Consider the following 14,138-nt stretch of genomic DNA (forward strand, 5'->3'; position numbering starts at 1 on the left):
GTCGGGGCCAGAGTCTACAAGTTCCTGCTTTTCAAACTTGTTACTTTTTCTGAAGAAAAACAACACGACTTTGCCCTGCCATCTTGTCTGTGTCTCCTTCTTCAAATGGTCAACCGTAAAGGAGAGAGAATAGTATTTCTGTTTTACAGATGGGTACACCGAGCCTCAAAGAGGGCAAAGCCATGGATTCCAACCCAGGTAAGTCTGATCCAGGTGGGCAATCCTCTAAGGCCAATAATTCAGTGAGGTTGTCTCAACTGCCCAGGGGCTCTGACTCCTGGGGCTCCAGGAAAGGGAGGAGGGTCTGGAACTCTCAGAAAACGTGTAGCCGCCTGCACTGGGAACTCCTACACATCCGTCGTGGCCCTAGCTTCCATGCCCCTCCTCCACTCATCTTCTCGGATCCACTGGGCAGAGACCAAGTTTTCCCGGCCCCATTTGCTCCCTGTGCCTGGGCTCTGACTCCACGTGGCAGAAAAGGCTGGTGTCTGCCTGTTTCCTCTTCTCCAGTCTGGAAGCCCCTTGAGAGCTCACTAAGCACTAGAGCTAAAGCCTCTTTCTCGGGGATCCCAGTGTCACCAGGCATGGAGCACGGCACACGGGGGCCACCAGGAGCGTCTCCCGAACTCCCCGGGACCAGGTCTCCCCCAGGGCTCCTCTGAGAATCATCCACAATCCTCCTCTGGGCTCCTGCAGTTGGGAAGTTCTCCCCTAGATCTGTCCTTGGAAGGCAGGCTCAGCCAGGGCCAAGGTGCATCCTGGGAAATGTAGTCCTCACCAGCCTCGGCCTCCCTCCCGGCAGGCCCTGGGACGGCCACCAGTGAAGGGTCACAGAGGCAGAGCCGGTGGGGGGCCCCGTATCCCTGCCCAAAGGAATGGAAGAGGGGTCTCTGGCCTCCCAAGTCACCTCTGTAGCCTAATCTAATGGCTGTCACTTTACGTAGACATCCCCAAAGGCCAGGTGACAATGACCGTGCTAATGAGAGAATACATGGCTCGGGTCCAGACCTATCAGGCCACCCGCTGAACCTTGGCTCTGACAGGCCAGACCTGCGCTGTGGGCAACGGTGGGGGTGTCTAGGACGGGGGGGGGGGGGTCGGTCTGCAGCCGGCTCCCGGGGAATTCAACCACAGGATGGGGGGCAGGTGACTGGAGCCCGCGTCTGGGGCTGCCTTGAGCCTCAATTTCCCTACTTCTGCTAAATGAGGCCACGCTCGCGGTCAAACCATATCACTGCTGGGCCTTGGAGGAATCTGCCTACGGGTCCCCAGCCCCTCAAGTGGCTTAGACTTTCAGAATTACCGGATCCTAACCATGACAGTTCAAAACACCCACGGCACCTGGACATTGAAAAGCAACTCGGAAGGGGGCGCCCGGGGTGGCTCCGTCGGTGCAGCGTCCGACTCCGGCTCAGGTCGTGATCTCGCGGTCCGTGGGTTCGAGCCCCGCGTCCGGCTCTGTGCTGACAGCTCAGAGCCCGGAGCCTGTTTCGGATTCCGTGTCTCCCCCCCGCTCTCTCTGTCCCTCCCCTGCTCACGCTCTGCCTCTCAAAAATAATAAAGAAACATTAAAAAGTTTAAAAAAAGAAAAGAAATGTGGAGGGTCACCTGGGCCCTGACCGATGCCAGAATGATTTTTCCAGGGTTCTGCAAAGACGGCTGTCCAACCTCTCGGGACGGACAACTCTCCCCCCGCCCCCCAACCCCTCATCAGGCAGCTCCCTTGGTTTCCAGGAGCCTGGTAGCTACCCTTCCTTCTGGCTGCTCAAGGTCTAAAACGTTGCCCATGCCCTCTCCTGCTCTAACACCTCCCATGGCTCCTAATTGCTCTTGGGATAAAGCTCGCTCCTCAGTTTGGCATTCTCAGCCCCCAGCCACCTCTCGGGTCTATTGCCTGTGGTCTCCCACCCCTAAAATGGGCCAGACGCTCAGGGCTCCCCCAACACACCCCGCCGTGGCTCTACTGGGCACCCCCTCGACCTCGAATCCCTGTCCCCCTCTTCTCCTGGCAACATCCTTCCCCTCCCTCAAGTCTGATGCCACCTCCCCCTCCTCCAGGCAGTCTTCCCTGATCCCACCTGTCCCGACGCTGGCTCCAGGCCTCCCTGGACACCCAGCATCTCCTGACAAAGGGCCAGGCACACGGGACAGGGCCACACCCCAGGGTCAGCCAGGGATACCACTTTCCCAGGAGGCGGGAGCGACCGGCATGTCCTCCAGCCTCCAGGGACCCAGCTCACCTGTCCTGCTGGCTGACGTCAGGGTCACCTTTCCAAGGACAGTTTGATTTCTATCTTCCAGGTCCAGCCCCAGGTAACCCCAGCAACTCCCGTCTCCAGCACCTTCTTTGCCCAGTGGACAAAGGCGGGCACAGAAGCCTAGCAGTGGGGTAGCCCCTCCTGGGCACCTTCTCTCCTCAAAGCGGAGGAGATGACAGGACCCCGAGGACCGTGGGTGCTCAGCTCTGGCAGAAGGTAGGTGGGAACCAGGGAGAGTGGAGGGGGGCGAATCCAGGGCATTCTTGCCTGACCTCTCTCTGTCTCATCTCCCTCCGCTCAGGTCCTAAACCCCAAGATCGCCTCCTGCGGAGATGGCAGCCCAGAGAGGGTTAGACACCTGTCTGAGGTCGCACAGCTGCGCTCCTCCTCTTAGTCCCAGCCTGTCCCTTTTTGGAGAGGGCTGGGGCCTTGGAAGCCTCAGGTCTAAATTTCCACACAGCCCAGAACGGACAGGGGGAGGGATCCAGTTTCAAATGATGTGACGCCTCCTTCCCTCCTTCACCCTGTCTAGCAAGCCCGGGAGAGGCCAGGCCCGGCCTCCCTCTTTGCCCGCTCTGCCAATTTCTTGGGCCTCAGTTTCCCCATCCACTCTCGGGAACGGGGCCAACTCAGGGCTGACACCATTTCGATGAGGCTTCCGCCAGGCTGCTACCACCTGTCCTGGGGGCCTCAGCGACCTCCCAGCCAACTTCCCGGAGAGCTTGGGACCCTCTCCCAGGTGGGCCCTGACCGCACCAGGGAGCCCCAGCCACATCCTGCACTCACTCTGCATAGAGTTTTGAGCAGTTCCCCACACACATCCCCGAATTCGCCCCTGAAGGAGACCAACAGCGTCTAGGAGGATGTGGGAAAGAGGCTGGGTGGGGAGCCCATAGGGTGGGGCGGGGGGGGGGGGTGCCCAGCGATACCCAACTTTGATTTTGGAGAGACAATGTGGACCCCGTGACACGCTGAGGGAACCCAGAGAAATACCAAGAAATGCAATTTTGTAAATGGGGTGGGGGTCCCTTCTGTGGTCCCAGCCATTAGCCACCCCCCCCACCTTCCTCCTTAAGCACAAACCCAGACCCCCAAAGCTTGAGGGCCCCTTCTCCTGACTGCAAACCTCAGTTCCCCTCTGGTCCGTGGGTCAAAGGTAACAACCTTAGGGGGAGGTGCCAAAGACCTCAGCCAGCGAGAGCCGAACGAACGGCGGGCGAGGGTCGGTGGATCGCACTCCCGGCTCCGGCATCTACGCGTCCCAGGCAGGGGCAGGGGCATGGGGGTGGGGGGGGGGAGTCCTCCGGCAGCGCCCCCTCTGGGAGGTGCCCTAAACTCGGAGCGCGCCTGCAGGCGGAGAGCAGGGCGGGGGGGGGGGGGGGGGGGGGGGCACGTGACCCCCACCCCGGGGACCAATCAGCGCCCGCAGGAGGGGGGCCACACTCGGCGCCCCCACCTCTCCCGGCGCGCTCGGAGAGAGACGCTTTCTTTGTCCCTTTGTCAGCTCTTGGGGGGCCCCCGAACCCCGGGGCCCCCGCTGCAATGGGGGGGGGATCCGGACCGGCTGGCTCTCTCCCCCCCCCCGCGGCCCCTCCCCCGCGGCCCGCGCCCTGGACTCGTTCTGGGCCGGGCGTGAGGCTGGAAAGGGCTCAGGGGCACCCAAGGTGCGGCGGCTGGACCGCGGAGTGGGGTGGAGGGGCCTCGCCGTGCCGGGACCACCACACCGGTGCCGGGTCGGCCTCGACTTAGCTCTCCGGGCTCCGCCCCCCCAGCACCACCACCCCCCCCCACCCCCGGCCAGCAGGCCCCGGCCGGCCCTGAACCCCCCCACCTGGGCCCAAATCCAGCTCCCCGGCGGCGCAGCCGCGAGCCCCGTTATTGTGCCTCCCCCGGCCCCCCCCCCCCCGGACAAAGTCTCCACCCGCTGCGGTGCCGACAGAACCCCCATTATAGCTCCACATCCAGGCCCCCAGGCAACCATCCAGGCCCCCCCCAGCTGCGGTGCCATTAGACTCCCTCATTATGGTGCCTCATTCAGCGCCCCAGGCCCCAATCCAGCCCCTTCCCAGCGTTGCCGCCGGACCCCCAATACACCGATCCATGCAGCCACCCCCCTAAAACCCAGCCCCCTCCCCGGTGGCGTTGCTGACAGTTAGATCCTCCCGCGATAGCGCTCCCCAAACCCCCTCACCGGCCCAATCCATCACCCCTCCGAGCGGCGGGGCCCTCAGGCCCCCATCCTGGCGCCTGACCCGGCCACCCGGGCCAGCGATCGAGCCCCCCTGCTGCGTGCCGACGGACACCCCGGGGCTGCGCCTCCCCCAACCCCCTCTCGCAGACGCCCCGGGGCGCTTACCTCGAAGCCGCCGCGCCGCGAGTGCGCGGGAGGGAGCGCGAGGGCGGGAGGGCGCGGGCGGGGGGGGGGGGGGGGGGTCCGTGCGCGCACCTGTCCCGGCCCGGCCGGCTCAGCCGGGCATCCCGAGCGGGGAGGGGGCTGGGGGCGCGCGCTCTCCCCCGCCCCCGGCCCGCGGCGCCTCGCTGGGGGAGGGGGCTCAGCCCCGGCCCCCGGCGCGCTGGCGTCGGCTCCGGGGGGGGCGCTGCGCGGCGGCCGGACCCGGGGCGCGCCGCGGCCGCATCTCCTCCGCCCGCCGCGGCCGCCGCTGCGACTCGCGGCTCCGCCACCTCCGCCCCCCCCCCCCCTGCTTCGGACACCCCCCCCACCCCAAAGCGGGGCTGGAGCCACGCAAAACCCGGCCCAGAGCTACGGCGGCGCGGAACGGAGGGAGGAGCCTGGTGGGCGGCAGGAGGCGCTTGGAGGCGGACGTGGGGGTAGGGGAGCGGCCCAAGAGAAGGCACCCTGCTTTTGTCTAGGTAGGGGGGCCTAATTGCCCCCCCCCCCGACTCCCCGGTCTCGTGCGCTCTGGCCAGACTCGCGTCTCCGGGATCCATCCCCAATGAGACCCAAGGGGATGATGGAGGTGATGCGGTATCACGAACCCCTTGGTCTACGGGGCCCCTCTCATCCATGAGGTCATTTATTCAACCCACAGGCATAATGTTCAACAACCCCCAGTGGACATGTGAGGAAATTGAGGCACAGGAAGGCGGCTCGGCCAAGGTCACCCAGTCAGAAATTGGCAGAACGAGGACTTGAACCTGGGCGAGCCGGCCACATCCTGGCGCACGGGCTGCCCTCTGTCCAGCGCCCATGGGGCCTGGTCCCGGAAGGGTTTTCCGGGGGGGGCTGCAGGCCTCCCTGAGTCGGTGGGGAGCACTCTCGCCCCGCCCCCTGCCTTCGGGACTCCGAGACAAACCCGTCTTTCGGTTTGGGAGGACTCCCTGACCCTCTGTGACCTTAGGACAGCAAGAGACCCTCTGGGGGGGCGAGTGTGACGTGTATATCTCCCCCACTGGGTCGTGTGCTGTCCTGGGCCTTCTGGCATCCCCGCTATAAAGTAGGTGCTCAATAAATGTTTGATGCTATTATGTATTTATCTAGGGACACTTCTTGGGCGCGCGCGCACACACACACACACACACACACATACACACACACACACACACACACATACACACACACACACACACACACACACGCAGCGCGCTGGCCTCTTCCGAACGACCAGTAAACAAATCATTTCATTCATTCCTCACGGAAGCCCCACGAGGCCGCCCTAGATGGCACCCTGAGGCACAGAGAGGTCACGGACCTTGCCTGACATCACACAGGGATGAGAAGAAAGCATTACCTCTCTTGCTGCTGGTTACTGAGCGCCTTACCCACTTTGTCCCCTCGCTGGCTCCCAGCAGCCTGGGGTGGGGGTGGGGGGTTGCCTCGGACAGGGCATGTGGCTTCCCGTTGGCCACGCACGCGGCAGGGAAGTGGGCTTCAGACTTTGAACCCTACTCCTCAGGATACACTGGGTCCCGGGGAACCTGCGGCCTCCCTGGCATCTGTGGAGACAACCCAGTTTTTGCAGGTCCCCTAGTCCAGGGACCAGCCAGGGGGCCGTCCCTGAGACCACAAGCCTCCGCAGGCCGCCAGGCCTTCCTGCCAGTGGTTTTGCCCTGACCCGCTTTCCGGCCGAACCCGAGTCCCAGGCAAATCAGCCGGCACCTGCTCTCCACCAGCCCTACCCCTGTGTCCTGCCCGCCTGGGAAGATAGCCTGCCCGACCAGCGAGGGGGCTAAGCTCAGCACCCCAGCTTGGCCCCCAGGCTCTGCACCCTGGTGCCACCTCCACTCCACTATCTATGCCCACCCCGGGGGCTTGCCCTCCCTTGCCCGTGGCCTTGGCCCCACTGGACTCCTTTGCAGTCTATTCCTTCAACAAACATTTATTGGACGCCTACTGTATGCCAGGTTCTCCCCTACCTTCAGAGTGGGGGAGGGGCGCATGGAAGAATGGGGGGGGCAGAACTCAAGGTAAAGATACAGGCGGAGGTGGGCGGGGGCACTGTGACCAGGGGAGGGTCCAGGAGGACCACGAGGGGGTGATCTGGGGGCCACAGAAGGACCACAGACAGATCTGGCGATGCACACGGGATGCGGGGTGGGGGGTGGGAAGGTTATACTAGTTAGAGGGGCCTGCTTGGGACAAAGGCCCTGAGGGAGGCCCCACCCCCCGCAGGCCGGCTCAGCTGCCACCCAGGCCTGGGAGGACATGAATGGGTTTTTCATGCTCTGGACCAGGGCAAGGTCAGGCCGGCTGCTCGCTTCCCACCCCCCCCCACCCCCCCCCAGCCCTGGGCTCCTGACTGTCTGAGCCCTGACCTGGAGGGGGTGGCAGGAAGTTCACAGTTTGCCCTCCGGGGGAGCTAGGGAGGCCCGGGCAGGGGAAGGGCCTCGCCCGAGGTCACCGGCACCAGCAACACCCTGCTAATTGGGTCGCTCTGAGCAAAGCCTGCACCTCGAGGCCTCAGTTTCTCCGCCCGAGCCGCCGGGTAGAGCAGCGCTGCGCTCCCGTCCTGCTCCGACCCCTGGCGGATTCCAGTGCGGGTTTTGCCCGGCGCCCGCGGACCTCGACACCTTCTTCCCGGCGCGGCCCGGCTGCAGCCTGGGGTCCGAGGGGGCCGGGGGGAGACGCGGAGGGGCCCAGGAGGCCTGGGGGGGCCCCCGAGGTGGGCTGGGGCCGAGGCTGGCCTGGTGCCTGGCGCCTGCGGGGCAGGGAGACGCCGCCGGGCTGCCTGCGCGCACCCCTTGAGCGCTCCCGGCCTCGCCGCCCCGCTGTGTGACTCCCGCCGGTCCCTGCCCCTCTCTGGGCCGCTCCGGAGCCGGGCCGGAGGGCAGCGTCTCAGAGAGGTCGCCCGGGTCTCGCTTCCCCCCGCCCCGCCCCCCCCTCCCGGCGGGTCCCAGCCTCGGTTTCCCCAGCCGCGCGCGGGTGCTCTTTTAAACCCGGCTTCGGGGGTCGTCGCTGGCGGGTCGCGCCCCCGTTAGCGGCTCGGGCCCCCGGGAATCCCCCGGGGGCTCGGAAAGGGCAGCTCCGATTGGCCGAGGCTGCGCGTGACGTCAGGGCCTCCCCGACGCCCCCTCCCCCCCCCCCCCCCCAGAGGCACGTGGGGGTGGCCGCGGCCGGGGAGGGGCCGGGGTCCGGGCGGATTCGGGGTGTCCCCCCGCCCCCAGCCCGAGGCGGCAGCTGGGCAGCGCAGACGCGATTCTCCTCGGACAGATTTTTCCCTCGTCCCAAATCCCCCTCCAGCCCCCCCAGAACGGCAGCTGCTCAGGCGGCAGATGCGCCGGTTAAATCCGCCCAGCTGGTCCCTCCGCAGAGCTAACCGCCTGGAACCCACGGTGGGTGGCTAGGGGTGTGTGTGTGTGTGTGTGTGTGTGTGTGTGTGTGCGCCTGGGGGTGGGGCATGGCCCTGCCCCTTGCCCTTTGCCCCCTGCCCCCCACGCAGGCCGGGGTGGGTTGGGGCTCCTCTTGTGGACCCTCCCCCCAGTTCAAATACCCTCCAGGAGCTCTTGAAGGAGCTGGGAGAATCTGGTGCCCAGACGGGAATGGCTTGGGAGGCCACCCAGCCAGGAAACGGAGCTGGAACTTGAACCCCGTGCTTTTAATAATTCCGGGGGGCTCAGGGACCCCTTAGCTTGGAAGGCAAACGACTTGGGGGTCACGCACTTGGACTTGAACGAGCGGGCTCTTGGTGGCCACTCCCTGCCCTCCGTTTGCCCCCCCCCCCCCCCCGCCCTGAGCCGGGCACAGACCCTCCCTCCTTTGCTTCTTCGGCCCCATTGGGTGCCACTGTCATCCGGAAGTTCTGAGGAGGAAGCCGAGGCAGCCCCGCTCTGAAACGTTGGGGGTGGGGGTGGTGTAGCTGTCAAGGGCTTGAGTGGGTCTTCGAAGGTGTAGTTTTATACCCAGCCCATCCTGCCCCAGGGCCTTTGCACTTGTGTTCTCCCCACCTGGAATATTGTCCCCGCAGATCTCCCATAGGGCCTACGCGCCTACGCTCCGCCCTTCAAGTTTTAGTTCAGATGTCACCGGCACGTCTACAGCTGCGCCATCACTTTCTGTCCTCTTACCCTGCTTTGGTTTTCTTCATTTTATTTTTCACAGCAAAATGTTGTACCCTGTTCCCTGCCCCCCCGCCCCCCAGCACTGTTCTGCTCCCTGCCGAATCCCCATTGCCTAGAAACTACTGCCTGACACACAGTAGGTGCTCCACAAATGCTTGGTCTCCAGAAACCTCGGGGACAGGCGCACGCATAGAGGGCTGGAGGGCGGAGGGCAGCCAGGGGGAAGGACCCTGTGGTAGTTCTGTCTTGGTGTATGTCCGGGAGCCGGGCCGTGATCCCATCCTGTGCCCCCTTCATCCAAAGTGCCCTCCCAGACCCCACCTCCTTCTGCCCTCCCCCCATCGCTCTGCTTCAGCCACACCAACCTCCTCCCTGTTCCCCCAACAGTCCTGCCTCAGGACCTTTGCACAGGCTATGCCTGCTGCCTGGTGGAGATATTCTGCCCCTGGATCTCTGAATGGCTCCCTCCCCCACCTACTCTGGTCTCAGCTCAAATGTTCCCCGCGCCCCCACATGTCTCCATCTAAACAATCACGACCCTTAGGGCACCCGGCTGGCTCAGCTGGTAGACCGCGCAACTCTTGAGCTGGGGGTTGTGAGTTCGAGCCCTGTGTTGGGTGTAGAGATTACTTAAAAAAAAAAACAAATGAATAAAAAGAAAAATGGAAATCCCACTGAAGGGGAAACCATAAGAAATAAGGCAAAATAACCACTTCCCTTTTCTCTGTTGTGGTTGTTTTGCTGTACTTTGTATTGATGGCATTTCTTTCTGTTTCTTTCTTTCTCTTCTGACCTCACCCCCATCCCCTGCCAGTTAGCCGACCTTGGTCTCCACTGTGTCCCTGGGGTCTGGAACAGGGCCCGGCACACAGTAGGCACTCGACAAAGTGTGTTGAACAGATGAACGAACGAATGAATGAATGAGGGCCCAGGAGCTCTCTGAAGCTGTTCTTATCGTATGGAGTGGGGGACTGACATTCAGTAGGGAGCCAGGGTCATTTGATTCCCTCAGTAGCAAAATAGGGCAACAGGAGGTCACCTCTTCAGGCGGGGGAGGGGTACCCAGTGAAATAATAATTACAGGAACATTTATTAAGCACCTACAGTGTGCACAGTAGGCCCCAGGCACTTTGCACATTTTCCGCCAGGACGGGGATTTGAACCCAGGACACCTGGCCCCAGAGTTTGCCCAAGACCCCCTCGGCCACCACAGAGGCTGTGTGCAAGGCCTGGGCGCACAGTAGGCCTTCAGCTAGGCAGGCAGTGGGGACTGGCTGAGGGCTGCCTGGCCAGACACCCCCTCTCCAGCCCCCTGGACCCAGGGGCTGTCGCTGGCTGTGTCCGACAGGGGCTAAAAGTGCCACACACACACACACACACACACACACGCAGGACACATTAGAAACAAGCTGCAGGATGCGCGGCCTGATGTGCGAGGAAGTTCCAAGTACTTCCTCAGCCCAGAACCAGTGAAATCCTCCCCCCAGAGGACCCCCTCCCCCAAGGCTTCATGTGCAAATGAGGCAGGGGACACCCTGGTCACCAGAAGCGGGAAGTGAGGAGGGAACCACGGACCTGTGAGTTCCCGGGGTCTGTCCTTGGCTGTGGATAGGAAACCGAGGCACAGAGCGGGCACGGGTCCGCCGTCCCCTGACGGGAGGGGGGAAGAGTGTCACATTATTCCTGTTCGAGATCTCCCTATGCCTCCCCTGGGCTCTGTGTCCCAGGCTAGTGAACACACAGCGCTCGGTCCTTCCTCAGGGCCTTTGCACCTGCTGCCCCTTCTGCTTGGGGAGATCCTTGCGCGCTTGGCCAGTGTTTCTTTCCCCCCAGAGGCCTTCTCTGGCCACTTTGGGGGACAGGGCAGCTCTTTCCACCCTGTTCTCTTTCCTCGAAAACCGTCTTGTCAACCCGTTTTCGAACCAATAACGGAGCGGTGAGCTGCCCTTCCTCCGAAGCGAGCCAGCCAGGGCTGGAAGGGGGGTGCTCTGTGCAGGAAAATCTGACACGTTACCGCATGGACGAACCTTGAGGATAGTATGCCGTCCAGACGCGGGAGGACCCTGCGCGACCCCACTCACAGGGGGTCCCCAGAGGAGTCCCGTCCACAGAGACAGAGAGCAGACGGCTGGGAGCCAGGCGTGGGGTGGGGGGTGGGGAGTCAACATTTCATGGGGACGGTTTCTGTTGGAACATGGAAAGCACACTTACAAATGATTAAGACAGTAAATATCACATCATGCACAGTTTACCACGATAAAAAGAAGGAAAGAAGAAGAAAGAAAGAAAGAAAGAAAGAAAGAGAAAGAGGGAATAAAGAGGGAAGGACAGAAAGAAAGAAGGAAGAAAGAAGGAAAGAAAGAAAGAGAAAGAAAGAAGAAAGAAAGAGGGAAGGACAGAAAGAAAGAAGAAAGAAAGAAAGAAAGAAAGAGAAAGAAAGAAGAAAGAAAGAGGGAAGGACAGAAAGAAAGAAGAAAGAAAGAAAGAAAGAGAAAGAAAGAAGAAAGAAAGAAAGAAAGAAAGAGGGAAGGACAGAAAGACGAAAGAAAGAAAGAAAGAAAGAAAGAAAGAAGAAAGAAAGAAGAAAGAAAGAAAGAAAGAAGAAAGAGGGAAGGACAGAAAGAAGAAAGAAAGAAAGAGGGAAGGACAGAAAGAAAGAAAGAAAGAAAGAAAGAAAGAAAGAAGAAAGCAAGCAAGAAAGAAAGAAAAAGAAGAAAGAGGGAAGGACAGAAAGAAAGAAGAAAGAAAGAAAGAAAGAAAGAAAGAAAGAGGGAAGGACAGAAAGAAAGAAAGAAAGAAAGAAAGAAGAAAGAAAGAAAGAGGGAAGGACAGAAAGAAAGAAGAAAGAAAGAAAGAAAGAAAGAAAGAGAAAGAAAGAAGAAAGAAAGAAAGAAAGAAAGAGGGAAGAAAGAGGGAAGGACAGAAAGAAAGAAGGAAGAAAGAAAGAAAGAAAAAGAAAGAAAGAGGGAAGGACAGAAAGAAAGAAAGAGGGAAGGACAGAAAGAAAGAAGAAAGAAAGAAAGAGAGAAAGTAAGAAAGAGAAAGAAAGAAAGAAAGAAAAGAAAGAAAAAGAAAGAAAAAGAAAGAAAGAGGGAAGGACAGAAAGAAAGAAGAAAGAAAGAAAGAGAGAAAGTAAGAAAGAGAAAGAAAGAAAGAAAGAAAGAAAGAAAGAAAGAAAGAAAGAAAGAAAAAGGAAGAAAGAAAGAAAGAGAAAAAGAAAGAAAGAAAGAAAGAAAGAAAGAAAGAAAGAAAGAAAGAAAGGGAAGGAAAGGAAAGAAAGAGAGAAAGAAAATCAAAACTGTCACGGGGAAAAATAGCAGACGGGCGACAGCGGAGGGTGTGTGTGAATGACCTCAGCTAGTGGCAATTCTGTCATTGCCACCGGGGCTCTCGACTCAAGTGATGCTGACGTCAGTGTATGGAGGTGCCGTGGGTGGGTGCTGAGCTCACACGTTTTGTGCGCTTGTGCCCCCCACCCCCCCCCACATGGCCTCTGCCCCGGTCGCAAAACCTCCACGGTCTTTAGAGGCAGAGCTAAGCCCGGGGGCCCTGACCCTCGTACGTCTACTTACCCAGCGAACTTGATCCGGGCGCTGCCGGGGATCCCTCGGTGACCAGCACAGAGCCAGACCCTGTCCTGGCGGAGAGAAGATTATTTTAGTTAACGAGCGTCTATTAAGCACCTACTGGATGCCGGGTGCCCAGCTTCTTCTGGTCACTGGGAGCCCAGCAACGAACAGAACAGACAAATCTCTAGCCTTGCGCAGCTGACGTAGGAAGCAGTAGACATGGGTGAAGTCGCTTCTGGGCCAGATGTTGCTAAAGAGAAAGATTAAGCAAGGAAAGAAGATGGGGAGGGTCGGGGCGGGGGGGGGGACGGATTTTGAACAGGGGGTCAGGGGAAGACTCATAAAGGAGGTGACTTCTGAGCGGATACCTGAAGGAAGTGAGGGAAAGAGTCGTGCTCATATGGGGAGGAAGAGAGTTCCAGGTAGGGGGAGGTGTGAAGCGGCCAGTGCAAAGGCCCTGAGGCAGGACCAGGCCTGACCTGTTAGAGGAGGCCTCTGCCTGGAGCCGCCAGAGTAGGAGCCAGTGAGGGGGGAAAGAGGGAGGAGGGAATGGTGGGGGGGGGGGGAGGGGGCAGGTCGTGCAGGGCACTGTGTGCTTTGGGGACCGCTTTCCCCTGCCTCAGGGCCTTTGCCTGGGTAAGGTCCCAGCAGGTGTCAGGGAAACTTCCTTGCCTCCAGGGTCCAACAGAGCAATGGACCGGTTCTCATCCCAGCCCTGCCCTGGAATTGCCGTGAGGCCAGTGGCTCCCCTCGTCCAGCCTCAGTTTCCCTTTCCAGAAGATTCCAACAGGCTGCCATGGGGGTGACGACAGAAGGTGACTCTTGTGACGCAAGCGTGTGGCGGGGGGGAGGGGGTGGGGGTGGGGGGCGGCAGGAGGCCCCTGCCATGCCCTCCCGCCTCACCTTCTCACTCTCCTCCAGTCTCTGTCCCAGTCTGCCCGCATCTCTGGGTTCCCGCCCCCCTCCCCTGAGTGTGGATCCCCATGTGGCCCTGGGCTGAGACTCATGTCCCAGCTTCCAGGTCCCCAAGGCCAGTGGGGACTTCTGGGGGTGAGGGCTGCTGGGGGGGGGGGCGGGGGGACGGGAGGGGGAGAATAATATACTCACATATCATTTACATAAAAGCTGCACAATTAGCATAATGTGCATAATGAAGGAGTCAACCGGCAAGGGAAATAGTAAATTTAATGACAAGTGAGGGGGCGCCTGGGGGGCTCAGTCGGACTTCGGCTCAGGTCATGATCTCACGGTTCGCGGGTTCGAGCCCCGCGTCAGGCCCTGTGCCGACAGCTCGGAGCCCGGAGCCTGCTTCGGATTCTGTGTCTCCCTCTCTCTCTGCCCCTCCCCTGCTCACGCTCTGTCTCTCTCTCTCTTTCTCTCTGAAATAAATGAACATGAAAAATAAAAAAAAAATGTTTTAAAAAGTAATAACAGTTACCGCATCCTCAGCCCCGGCCATGTGCCTGGAACCGCGTTTAGAGCCTTTCTACGAAGGAACTTGTCTTATAGCGAGATTCTGAGTTCTCAGGCGTTGGGTTTGGTGTTTTTAAAGATCGTATTTTCGAGTAATCTCTACGCCCAGCGTGGGGCTCGAACTCACACCTCGGAGATCGAGGGCCGCCCGCTCCATCGACCGAGCCGGCCAGGAGCCCCCCTCAAGGATTGTTGACCCCATTTCACAGATGTGCAAACAGCAAGGTTCTATGGTTCCCAGGGTGGAAGAATCCAGCCAACAGTAGCGGCAGGAACACGCATTTGGAGCTCACTGTGTGTCTTCTGTTTTTGTTTTTTAAGT

General features: G+C 60.3%; 1 long non-coding RNA gene across 1 annotated transcript; it reads left to right on the forward strand.

Annotated features, from left to right (window-relative positions):
- The first annotated feature begins 7,666 nt into the window (after positions 1-7,666).
- On the forward strand, positions 7,667-9,490 carry LOC128775499 (uncharacterized). Its single transcript, XR_008420205.1, has 2 exons — positions 7,667-8,048; positions 8,681-9,490. It is a non-coding gene; the product is annotated as an uncharacterized LOC128775499 (long non-coding RNA).
- The last annotated feature ends 4,648 nt before the right edge of the window (positions 9,491-14,138 follow it).

This window comes from Panthera pardus, unplaced genomic scaffold, assembly GCF_024362965.1.
Source record: "Panthera pardus isolate Hobbes unplaced genomic scaffold, ASM2436296v1 HiC_scaffold_8, whole genome shotgun sequence".
Taxonomy (NCBI): Eukaryota; Metazoa; Chordata; class Mammalia; order Carnivora; family Felidae; genus Panthera; species Panthera pardus.